The sequence below is a fragment of the Rissa tridactyla genome, chromosome 2 (genome assembly GCF_028500815.1).
Source record: "Rissa tridactyla isolate bRisTri1 chromosome 2, bRisTri1.patW.cur.20221130, whole genome shotgun sequence".
In the NCBI taxonomy this organism is placed as follows: domain Eukaryota; kingdom Metazoa; phylum Chordata; class Aves; order Charadriiformes; family Laridae; genus Rissa; species Rissa tridactyla.
The window spans coordinates 23,270,381-23,282,676 of NC_071467.1; the positions used below are offsets into that span (position 1 = coordinate 23,270,381).

At 47.3% G+C, this 12,296-nt stretch overlaps 1 protein-coding gene across 3 annotated transcripts in view; it reads left to right on the forward strand.

Annotated features, from left to right (window-relative positions):
* The first annotated feature begins 11,498 nt into the window (after positions 1-11,498).
* The window catches only part of NCALD (neurocalcin delta), a 60,333-nt gene continuing 59,535 nt past the window's right edge, over positions 11,499-12,296 (forward strand). Inside the window, exon 1 of one of the 3 annotated variants that reach the window (XM_054192584.1) lies at positions 11,499-11,778. The gene's annotated coding sequence lies outside the window, so the exon portion shown is untranslated. The remainder of the gene's footprint in view (positions 11,779-12,296) is intronic. The other 2 variants (XM_054192585.1, XM_054192583.1) reach the window with 2 other exon arrangements.

The window sequence follows — 12,296 nt, forward strand, 5'->3', positions numbered from 1 at the left end:
ATAGAGGCTTGAAGTATACCCTGGGAGTACAGTGCCAGAGGACAGCCCAGGGACGCGCAGCAGGCTGCGGAATCCTGCAGAGTCAGTCCCAGTTCCAATGTGGTTGTACTGGGTCTGGCTATGGTGGAGTTAACTTTCTTAGGTCAATTCACCACAGTTATTAACTGGAGCTCTGGAGTCACTGTGCACGGGGGAGCAAAGTACGCCAATAGCTTTCCCAATGTGCAAAATGCTCCAGTATGTGGAGGGCTCTTCTAAAAGTCTCTACCTTTCTTGTATTACCCTGGTGTTGAAAATGCTGTAGCTGGCTGGAAGATTCATATTTTTCTTGCCAACTTGCCAGTTTCAATAACGTTGACACCTTGTGGCTTGTTTCACATAACCTTTGGGTTATGTGAGCTCCCGCAGGACTCCTAGCAGGAGTAAGGCTGCAGGAGGGGAGCGTGGCTTGCTCAGTTACCTTCTGCAATGGCAGCACGCCAGGCTCGGAAGCACATCCAGGATCTGCTATAATGTATATTAGCAGGAACGGAAGATTGCTCCTTTTTCCCTATTTGCCAATCAAAATGGAATTTCTTTGAGCTTAGTGTCTGTCTGAGCATGTCTTTGTCTCTTCTGTTGCTCTTCGCAACCAAGTAGCTTTTGAAACCACTGCCCAAATCCAGTCAGACTGGTAGAAGGGTGGAAATCTCAAGGGGAACAAGTTCCTTTGTGTTTTGGGAAAATTGGTAGCTTATTAAAGGAAAATAAAATTAACAATCTCCTGCCCAAGGACACACAGGGAGAGTTCAGGTCTTCTTTATGCAGTTTAATCAGTTAAGACACACTGCTAGACCAGCCAAGCAGCATGTGGTGAGGTCCACGGCTGCTACCAGCATCATTTCTGGTCCAGCTAACGTGTCCAAAACTGTCAATGTGGAGAAGCAGGAGAGCTGAAGACAGAGCCTGACTGGCCTGTGGGCCCTGGGGGTGAGCTAGGCACCCTGTGGAGGCAGTTTGGAAACAACAGGCAAGAACTGGAATGATCTTGGAGCTGTCTGCAGATGTGGGGGAGACTTGGGAGCCTTGTAGTGAAGAGTCATATGGGACCTGGAGCAGTCCTGGAGTCACTGCAGTGGGGAACACAGGGGCCAGAAGACGTGACTCTAGAGGAAACCAGGTTTCTCTCTTGGCTCTTGGAAATAACACTTTTTCAGTAATCAGATAACAGTGTGTTTGTTTTGGCATTGTTGGAAGAAAAAAAAATATTTTAATTTTCTTTCCATTTGCTTTGCCCCCTGTTGTAGCAAAATGGATATATTTCAGCCAGTGTGGGGATCAGTTCCTACTCATCCTAGGAGCTTCTGCTGTTGCCCCTTCTAGCATTATTTTCATTTTAGAGATGCATTTCTAATGGCTTAACTGCTTTGCTGGCTGTTTTAAAAATCAAAGGCAATTATCATGATAAGGCAAGACAATGACTTTTTCCCCTTCATTTTGGCCTATTCCCCTTCTTTTGACCAGCTGCCTCAATCTAGTCCTTGCCTGTCAGTGTCAGGTGGCCCTGACTTTCTCTGTTGTGTAGACGTCACCTACTGTGTACCCCCAGCTTAACTGCTTTATGCTATGTTTATTGTTGCTAATCCACCAAAGACCTTAAAATCCAATAAAATTTGCCCCTTGGCAATGTGAAAATCTCCCTCATCCAATTCATTTTCCAACACAGAATTTCCAGGAGATAGATCAAGGCTCGTTTTATATTGGTTTTGTTTTTGCATTGCCTAGTTATGAAATTTTACATGACAACAGTTTAAAACGGTGACTAATTACTGGCATAGTGGAACTTGTTTCTTTTGCCTTTTAGGAATGACTTCTCCTGTATTTTTCCAGGACAGGAGTACTTTTTGGTAAAACAACTCAAAAGAGACAAACATACAGATAGTTAAGAGAAGTCAAATACCTGAACACTTTTCCCAGTTTATCGTGGACTGTAGTCAAAGAATCAATGCTCTTTGCCAAACACTTATCTTGAAAAGGAAAGTTTTGAGTCTGAGTCTAAGTCTAACCAACCCAGCAGTAGGGTGAATAGGGAGATGCGTCATCGCCTCCCTTGCATCCTCCAGGCGGTGCCTATGGGACAAGCAGCATGTATTTGGGATCAGTGATGGCCACTGCTCCGCATCCTTGTGCCTTTTTGGAAAACATTTTTAGCTCAGCCATTCTGACCCGAGCTGAAGGGAACAGGGCAAAGAACTGGCTTCGTTTCCTTCAGCCAGGTAGACTTCCCACTCCCCAGGCATCTCCATTCCTTCCTAGTTCAAGTTTGTCTGTCCATCCAGCTCTTCCTCTCTGACACTGTGACCGTATTCCATGTTGGTAATGTCTTCATCACCAAATTTCACCAGCGCAATATTGTTTCTTGTGCCTGATTAAACCAGAGCACTGCCAAGCCTGGTTCTCGAGGAGCTCTGCTGGTGTCCACTTGCGTCCCCTCTCCAGGCTCAGGAAGTTGTTGCCCTCCTCATGATTCTTGTACTAAGTTTCATTATTTCCATTTTAAGTAATAATTTTCCATGTTGCGCCAAGTTGAGTGGTTTAGCGGCGTCTGGGTAAATCTCATTTCCTTTGACCAGTAAAATCCATCTGTCAAAAGTAGATATTGGCTAAGCAGGACACGTCTGTTTGATAAAGGTATGGGCTTATATTCTCTTCCTCTGTGTTTATTCTTCCCTTAAAATTTTGTTTTATGCTTTGCTTGCTATGTAGACCAGATAAAATGGCCTGTATTTGTGAGTATTACTTACTGTCCATTTATTAGAGACAGCCTGAACTACCCCGAAGTAGAAATATTTGTTAGAAATAGTTGCTGCGAGAATTATCATTTCATTTGCCAGCTCTGTCATTATTCTGTGATTCTGAGATGCAGATCATCTGGTCTTTTGATTCAAGCGCATTAAAACTTCTCAAATTTTATTCCTTTTTGGGTTTGGTAATTTTCATCCCCATATTCTAATCCCCATAGTCTAATTAGCTACCCTGTCTTTGCCCCTCTATTTATTGTCCTCTCTTACCGCAAACTGAGATGAAGGATTAAATTTATTTTGGGAGCATACCTAGATCACGTTTAATTTGGATGTTACTCTGTCTGCATAATAACTCCTCTCTCTCCTTGTTCTTGTCTTACCGGACTGACTCATGGCACTTAACTACTTGGGTGAGTTTCATTTCCAAAGTTTTGGGGCAGCTCTTACTTGACCAGTTTCAAAATTTTCAGTCTCTTGTTCACCAGTTTTGGGTAACAGTTCATCAAATTCAGCATTAATAAAACATGACAGTCCTACTTGAATCTTCCTGAAGTGGATAAAATATGTAGCTGTAACACCTTCCACAGCCCTGGAGAGGAGAGCACTGTGTCCGCTCTCTGCCTGCGTGATGAGGCTCCAGAGAGCAGGGCAGGGAAGGAGCAGGGCAGGGAAGGAGCAGGCTGCAGTGAGCAGGTGCCACTCAATCCCTTGGAGGGTCTGTGACCACTTGGCTGAGCAGAACTGGGTGGCAGCAGTGCCCAGACTGAGTGGGTCAGGAGCAGACATTCTTGCATCTGTCCATATTTGTCTTCTCTTTGCATCTTCTTAAAAAGTTAATGTATTTATAACCTAGAAGCCATCCTCAAACAGCCAGGTGGCATCCAGCCCCTGAAGAAACAAAACCATGAAGAGTTAATGGGTACACCAGCTGCAAAACGGTGCTCTTGGCCACACGGATGAGGCAACGGAGGTGAGGGCTGGGTCCACAGCACCCAGCTGTGGCTGTTCATCTGGCTTGCTGAAACCATGTCCCTCTCGTTACGGTGACAGCTTCACGTTTGCTCCGTGTTGTTTTGTTTTGCTGAGTTCGGTTGCTGGGATTTAGCACAGCTGGGTGACTTGCATTATCCCACTCGGAGATAACGTGGGAAAACAGCCTTAATTTTCACTTGCTACGAGGAGATTGGGGACATCTGTTGCAGTTGGATAGGGTCATCTCAGCAAAGGACAGAAAGGTGCTTCACGCAATGAGGCCCTTCACTTGAAGGATGACATAGTTCCTAGCTCCTATTAAGGACAAATGAGAGCAGTAAATGCAGCAGATATTAATAATTAGATTCTTAGAATTTGGCTGCTCCTAGCTTCCTTTCATTGATTCTTGGGGTATTTCTGCATGTTTTTGGCAGGCAGTTGTTGGCTCTATTTCACTTGTGTTCTACAGCAACCAGCCATTGTCTGAGTGTGGCTATCTTCTTTGCTTGGTCTGGTTTTGGTTGTTTTTTTCCCATGTAAACCATGTGGCATCCAGTCAATTCAAATCGGGGGCGGAGTGAGCTCATACCTGCCTGCAAAACACCATGTGTGCATACCCCCAGAATCAACTAAGTCAACAGAAAGACTGATAGATTGGGTTGATTTGTAGGAGTCCACCTTCACGTTCAGAGCACGGCCAGCGTGTGCCTACCTGTTCACCGGGTGGGATCCAGCCCTGAAGTTGTCTTGCGTGCAGCATTGCTTTTATGAGCTGGCGTGCTGGGAAGGAAAACCGTAACACCAAGTCTGGTTGCAGGGAAAGGCACTCAGGAGAGACACAAAGCACCAACTGGAGTCTGGAAAGGTCTAAAATATTTGGCTTAGTGTCTGGGGTCCTAACAGAGTCCATGTTTGTCATCACCTGTAGGGAAGGAGTGGGAGAAAACTAGAGAGAGGGCATATTGCTCTCCTCTCTCAGGCGATCAACAGCTTTTGGATGTTTTTCTGCCCTAGAAGCCGGGCAGCACAGTAATCAACCCACTGTTCTGTGCCCACCTCCCATGGCAGTGCCGGGCTGTGCTGGGGCTGCAGAACCTGGGCTATGAAAGCAGCCCTTGTGCTTGCCTTTGTGTAAGTGCTGTGGGCAGGTATGTGACAAACCGGTGTCCACACGTCTGTTCTCAGAGCAGAGTTGGGGACACAGGCAGGCGCTGGCAATGCCAGCTCTGGGGCTGGATCGACAGCAGCAGCGGATGCTGGAAAAGGCGAAAGTGAGAAGCCAAAGGGATGCAGTCGGACGCTGCTGCTGGAGCTGGCACTCAGACACAGACGGGTCCTCCCCGTCAGCTTGGGCAGAGCTGATGCTGAAGTAGCAGGGATCCTCCACGTCCCAGCACGATACCCTCGCCAGCCCCTGCTCCTGTGTTTAGGAAATGTATGACAAATTTATCACCACTTACCTCTTGGGTATCAAAGGGAGAAAGGGGAAAAGTGCGTGTTATCAAGGAAAGGACAAAGATGGCTGGTGTAAGCCAGAAAACAGATGCCAAAAATGCTTTCATTCCTATCTCTTTAGCAGCTACTGACACTGGGAAACCTTTCTCTATTATCTGTGGAGGAAGAAGTTAACGAAGCATCTGCAAGAAATGCTGTATAATGATGTGTGCAAGGACAGTGAGTTCCCCTCCCAAGAGCGAAACTCCAGGGCTTTCTTCTGAGCCGATCTTTTTGTCCTGCTCCGAACCCTACACTGCTCCGAACCACTGATAAAAAGCCAGGCAAAGCCTGGCGATTTAGACTTTACCCATCCAGCGCTGAGGGGCAGAGATTAGCTGCTGGGGAGGCACTGGGTGACTGGGAAGGACACGGGGATGTCCTGACCAGGACTGGCAGGGAATGGAAGCAAATTCAGTTGTTTATGGTGTCCAATTCAAGCCAGGTGATGTTTTCCCCATGTCCAGATAACAGCTGGGTGGCAAACCTACACTGGGCAAGAAGGGGGTGGGCAGTGACCAGCACAACCTGAAGCCCCCACCAGGGCTGTTCTGGGGACGGGGCGCGGGAAGCAGCCGTGTTTGCAGGGCTGTGCACACAGGCACCAGCCGGGCTCCTGGCAGCAGGCTACAAAATGCCACCGTCCTCTGCAGAGGAAAACAGGTCTCCAGTGCCAAGAGCTGGCCTGCCTCTGAGCCCCTCGGAGCTACGGAAAGTGCTGGGACCCCGGTGTCTCCACGAAGGAAGGACAACATCACGCTCTCCTTCCTGAGCGCGGGCAGTGAGACACCATGTCAAAGGTGTGCTGAAATTCATCTTCTAATAAATCAAGCTATTCACGCACTGGTATATTTAACGGGAGTGTGATATAGTACTTCCATGTGAGGGTGCAGGCTGGTGATTTGTTATTACAAATTAAACACTAGCAGCTACTCGGATAAGATAAGCTACACAAGTGGATGGCAGCAGCTCAAGGAAAGGGGGAAGAAAAAGAGGAGGAAAACGAGGGAGTAGAAGTACAGGAAAAGAAAAATAAGAAAAAGCAAAAACATTTGAAATTTGCCAAGTGCGATAAGCGCTGTGAAGATTTTTTGAAAAACTGGAAATGTTCTTTTTCAATATAGGTGGGACTAAAACACAGATGACTGAATTCCTGTTACAGATTTCTGTTCCTTTCTCCTTATTGGTGAAAGATTTATTTGGGAGCAAAAGAATATTTCTATCTTGTTTCTTTGTTTTTCTGCGCTTGCTATCACTGTGTGCACGGCTGATTTCCACGATGCTGTCAGGCACTTGGGCTCGCGTCCAGCAAATACTTAAGCACACGTGTAACATCCCAGCCAGAGTAAGGTTATCCGTGCAGGTCAGGACTTTGGGTCAGGATCTTAATATCGCTGCGGCTCAGATATGACTTCCACACAGCAAGGAAGAGACGCAGAAGAGCCAGACTATTAGAAAATGTTATTGTAAGACCACAGAGATCCCGGCAAGAGGGCTCAGGGGGTAATTCACTACCTGAAATATTATTTCAATCTGGGGGGAAAATTGGTAAATCAATTATTCTCCAGAAAGTTCTGCCTCCGGGCATTTGAAGCAATCAGCAAACTCAGTCTATATTAGCCAGGTCAGGTTAAACCATGCAAATAGCAGAGTTGGGTAGGAGAGGGGTGGGTTGTGCTCCCCAGCCGAGCAGTCCCCCAGGAGGAGGGAGGTTGGCCACCGGTGGGGCAAGCGACGGTGACACCTCCTGCTCACGTGCTCTTCGCTGAAGTCCCACTGGAGATTAAGACCTTCATTTCCAAATATCCTTGGCTATCCTTTGGGCTTTTAAAAGTGCCCAAAATGTTTTTTTTGATCCAGAAGGATTTTTTTTTCCCCTGCATGTTGCCAAGCAATCAATTCTTGTTTGATCCAAATGACTTTTCCCTGTTTTCTTTCAGTTTGGCCCCCATATAAGTGCACACATCTTAAGCACATCAGTTGATGGAAAGCATCCCCATTCTGCAGCAAAGTAAGTCTTCTGGCTGGTCCCTTAGGAGGTACTGATTGTGATTACTAGAGGATGGGATTTTTTTCCAGCTAAGAGTATTTTCAGTTTTCATCTGCTCTCTTAAGTTTCTGAGCTTGTCTCCTGGTGCTTCAGTGCCAGCGAGGCAGTATCCCTCCAAGGACGATTCCCATCCAGCATGCTTGCTACTGCCCAGAGGCCAATCATTTGACATGGTGGCCAACATCAACTCCTCTCGCTCTCCTGCCTGTGGTTTGGGAGATGGCAGAGACTCGAGGTCCTTCTCAACAGGTGGGAAGGGGTGAGACCACCCTGTTGGAGCAGTTGCTCAGTGCCACGGGCACCAGCAGCACCATTGACACCAAGTCTCTGGGCCAGGGAATGGGCATTGGCTCCTTTTAGCTGCCAGAGTAGATGTAGTCCTGGCAGATGTGCAAGGTGGCAGAAAGTGAGTTTCATCTCACCTATGTTTCAATACATTCTTTTTGTCTAACTAATGAGTAGTGCAGAGTGAGGGTGAGGAACCAGACCTGCATTACAAGGGAAATCCAGGAGAATGGGCAGGGAGAGGAGAGGACATGCGCGCATTGATGTAGGGAGGAGATGCAGGAGGGATGCACCAGCCTCAAAATGTGTTCTGTTCCTGTGAGAAAGCAGGGACAAGGAAAAAATTTAAAAGATCATGTTAGAACCTATTGCATATATCTCAGGAGGTCTATCTCGGTCCTGAGAAATCAACTTAATACTACCTAAAGACAGATGATGGCATTATTTAGGTTCAAATGCCAGAAAATTTGTTGCAGACCAAGTGATCCTTTCTACAAAATGTATCACAAAAAGGCAGCTTGTGGTGCAAGAGCTCTCCACCACCCCTCAGCAGCACCCATCAGAGGTCTTTGTCTGGGAATGGGTCCTGGCTGCCCATATTCACACAGGCCTGGTGGCTCTTCTCACAGCTTGGAAGGGTGCTGGGGGAATCCCCAAAGCCAATGCTGCTTTATAGGAACCCAAAAAGGGAATCGTTCACCGTCCCTGGGAGCAGGAATTAGTGGCACTAAAGAGCCATGACAGATATATGGAGAGCGTAGGATTTTCTTACAGTGCTGCATTCCTGGGAAACCATCTTCCATCTGATTTGTCTTGAACAATAATCCTTTCACTGGGCCACCGTCAGTGAATGGGGCGGGCTGAACCACTTTCCCTTCTTGTTTTTATTTCAACCCCCCCTGTGCTGGTAGTGCCATGTCAGCTGTATCAAAACTAAAATGTCTTTCCTGTGGGGTTTTTTTCCACCCTGTTTTTCTACAAGCGCAAAAGTCAACATGAAAATGTTTTGCTGAGCCCTGTTTCTGTCTCTTTTTTATCTATATTACTGATGCCAACGGAAACATGAGCCACTCTTTCAAATAGCAAGCTGCAGAGGCTAGCAAAACACATGTGGTTTGTTTTTATATATATATATATATATATAACATTAAAATCATGCCTACTTGCTTTTTTTCTTCCTTTTATTTTTAAAAACAGTAAAAAGTCATGGATGTTTGAGGGAAGAGTTCAAGACGAAGCACTTCTCTAAGTGTTGTTTTGGTAAGAGGGAAGCCAAGGGTAGATTCTCAGCTGCTTACGTGGATGTGGCTCCTTTCTGAGAGCAGGGACTGACACCGGGGAAGATCAAGTCTTTTGTGGGTTCAAAGATCAACCCATATAGGGTTTCTGCTCCCTGCATGTCTTCCATTTCATGGGCAAACAAATGTTATCTATTGTTAGCTCTGCAGAGCCAAAAGAAGGTTGGGAGGAAAAGCTAGATTGTGTCCCACCTTGTAGCACTGTATCTGTGTGTAAGTTATTACATAGGTCCTGACACATGCGTGTTACAGGTGGATTTAGGTATTACAGATGTCTATGTGTATATTGTGGTATGTATAGCACATATTGCTGCAGCCAGTGAAGCTCTGGCAAACTGTCCATCATGCTAAGGGTGAGGGAGCCAACTGATGTCCCCTGGTAGTGCCCACCGCGGACCCCAGCCGTGGAGGGGTGGGAGGGAGGTAGGAGGTCCCAAAGGCAGGACAGAGACCTTTCGCCGCGAGGCATCGCGTCCCCGTAGCGGGAAGAGGAGAGCGAGCCTTCGTACCGTGGTCCCAGGTGGATGCAGCGCATTTGGTTCTCAGCAGGCTTCAGCCTTTAAATATCTTTTATGTATTTTTCCAGTCAGTGCCCGTGTCTCATTGCTTTGCGCTCACTTGGTTGATTGCCACTACAGAAGAGACTGGTTTGGCATTGGGGGTTTTATTATGACAAAATTAAGCTAAATCAGGGAATGTAGGCTTTTCTGACATTATTATCGGGATTTAGCCTTTTGTTTTCATTTCTGTGTCCATCTGCCTGGTGTAAAGGTCTCCCTTGCCCCTCGTTTTGCAAGTTACAGCAATTGCTGGAGAGAATTAAGGATTTCAGTTGGAAATTCAGAAAATCTCCCTGTGGAGGAGTCATCCCGAGCCACCATCAGCGGGGAGGCACAGCGGGACCTCTGCCGAGCACTGGGAACTGGGAACAGCACACTTTAGGCTGCCATTATCATATGTTTTTCAGAGCATTGGCCCTTTTTTGGTTTTTTGTTGTTTTTCTTTTTCACTTAGCATCTCTCAACTGGCTGAAAATTATAACCTTCACAACGTATAATTAGTACATCCTTATAAGCACCATGCATGGCTAAAAAACTCCTCCGGGCTCTTGCCCTGCAGCAGAAATACCCTGTAAAGGAGAGTGAAAGGGTTATTTTTATATATGCTGGAGGACAGAGGTGCTCTGCACACCTGTATGTCGTGACCGTGACCACTGTGACCAGGCTCGTGCGGGAGAGGAGCAGGCACTGGTCCCTGGGAGGCTGCTGCTGGGGGGAGCTGTCGGGGCACCCTGCCTGGGCCCCTCCACCAGCCCTTTAGGGCATCAGCAAAACGCTATCGAAGTGTTTTGTGACCTTTCAAACGTGTGTATTGTATTCTCCGCTTTTGGGAAAGGGCCTTTAAAAGGACCGAAACCATTAAAATCTTGCCCAGATGCACACATTTCTGACAGACTAATGGAAAGCAATGCACTGTGCGGTGTTGAAGGATGTCTTTTTAAACTGCAATCCCGAACTTTCTGTTGTGTTGTGCAAACGTCGCCATTAAGTGAAAAAATACATCTGTATGTTATGGTACAATTTTATTGGTGGGTGTTGACACGAAGTTTCAGCCTTCTATAGTGGATTAGTATGTGTGATTATATGTAACACATGTAGTAATCAGTGGGGTTTTAAAAATTCATTGCGTTCTTCTTCTGTTAAACTGTCACGGGTTTCCCAACTAACTGTGAATATTTTCTTTTTAAGGCATGAATTTTGGACAGTGGGGTCCGCCTTATTCTGCTGTAATAAACCTGCTTCTTGCAGGTGAAAGTCTCTCCCTTCTCCCAGCCTCTCCCGCATCCTGCCCCTGGTGCGTGTGTGCATGTTGCGGGGCTCTGGTAAGGTGATGTGCAGAGAAAAAAAAAGGCAATTTGGGGGAAGGAGTGAATTTTAGCTAGAGTTACAAGGAAATCTGAGACACTGGTGTCGTGTCTCTGCCTGCAGGATAAGGCTGCGGAGGTGAGTCGGAGCCAGATGGAGGCAGGCACTGCTTCGTCCCCCTTCCCGGGACGTTTTGCTGGGAGCAGAGGGAGAAGTATCGTGGGCAGGTGAGCACGAGGAACCGGTGTCCGAGGCTCAGGGATGCGAGGCTGAGCTGGCCAGGCATCTCTGGGCGCCAGCCCACAGCCCCACATGGCTGCCATCCCACATCACTTTGGCAAGGACCGCTGCTGCCTGGCCCCGAATCGGGGCAGAGATGCTGGCGACCAAACGCGCATCTCTGTGGCTACGCATAAAACCTCAACTGTGTGTCATTTTGAAAGACCCTAATTTTAGCTAGCTGGTGCAGCGCCTGGACGCTCATTGTCGAGGTACCCCGGTACGCACGGAGGGCAGTGCTTTTGCCCCTTTGCTTGGGCAAACCAAAGCATATAAAGAGTTTTTTTCTGCCAGAGGCTGGGGATGCAGGAGGAAGAGGAAGGGGGAGGCGCGTTTTCTTACAGGGACAGGGTTAAGAGAGCATCGGCGGTGGGACCAACCCCCCGGCGCATCCAGCCCCAGTGAGCCCTTGGTGTTTGGGTTGTCCGGGCGCCCGCGATGGTTCCAATGTGCACGCAGTATGACAGATGACCTATTGAAATAATTTCGGAGCAGTGCTGGGGTTGCCAGGACAACCAGTGCTCCCTGGGCTTGCGCCGGGCCATGTGACAGCCGCCTTGACGTCAGCTGGAGGCAGAGCCTGCGGTTTCGGCCGCGCAGCCAAAGCCTTGTGAGAACCTAGTGGATGCTGGATTTATCCCCGCCGCCGCCGCCGCCGCCGCTGCTGTTTCTCAGGGGCTGCCAGAGCATGGACTATTAAAAACTTGCATTTCTGCAGTGTGAGGTAACCATTTGCTTTATGTTCTCGTCAGGTATTTTATTTTATTTTTTTTCCTTTTTAAAAAAAAAAAAAAGGATAGAGAGCAGCTTATCGGGACTGATATTTTTTTCACTTGTTTGTTTTGGCTGGAAGTTTGCCTTGATGAACAAGCCCCGCACTATCAGATAAATGCAAAGAAGCTTCCAGTTACTAATTCTGTGTGCAGGCTGCAAAGCGGACTTAAATTTAGATTAATGATCCATGAAAGGAGAATAAAATGATATTGTTCTCATTTGACACTTTAGGAATATAAATGAACACGAGTAATCCTTGGCTAACGCATTCTGGAGTTAAAAGAAATTATGTTTAGGCATTGTGTTGATTTGGGCATCTCTACAGCTTTATACCTCTGTTGGAACTTGTAGTTTTCTTAATGCTGCCCAGTTCAGGCGGGTTTGTACCCAACGTGTTCGGCGAGGGGGAAGCCAGCAGCCGATGCGGTTAGGAACAGCTTGAAATCCAGCTCCCAAAGTTCGAGTCTTCAAATCATCTTTGTTCACACGGAGTCCC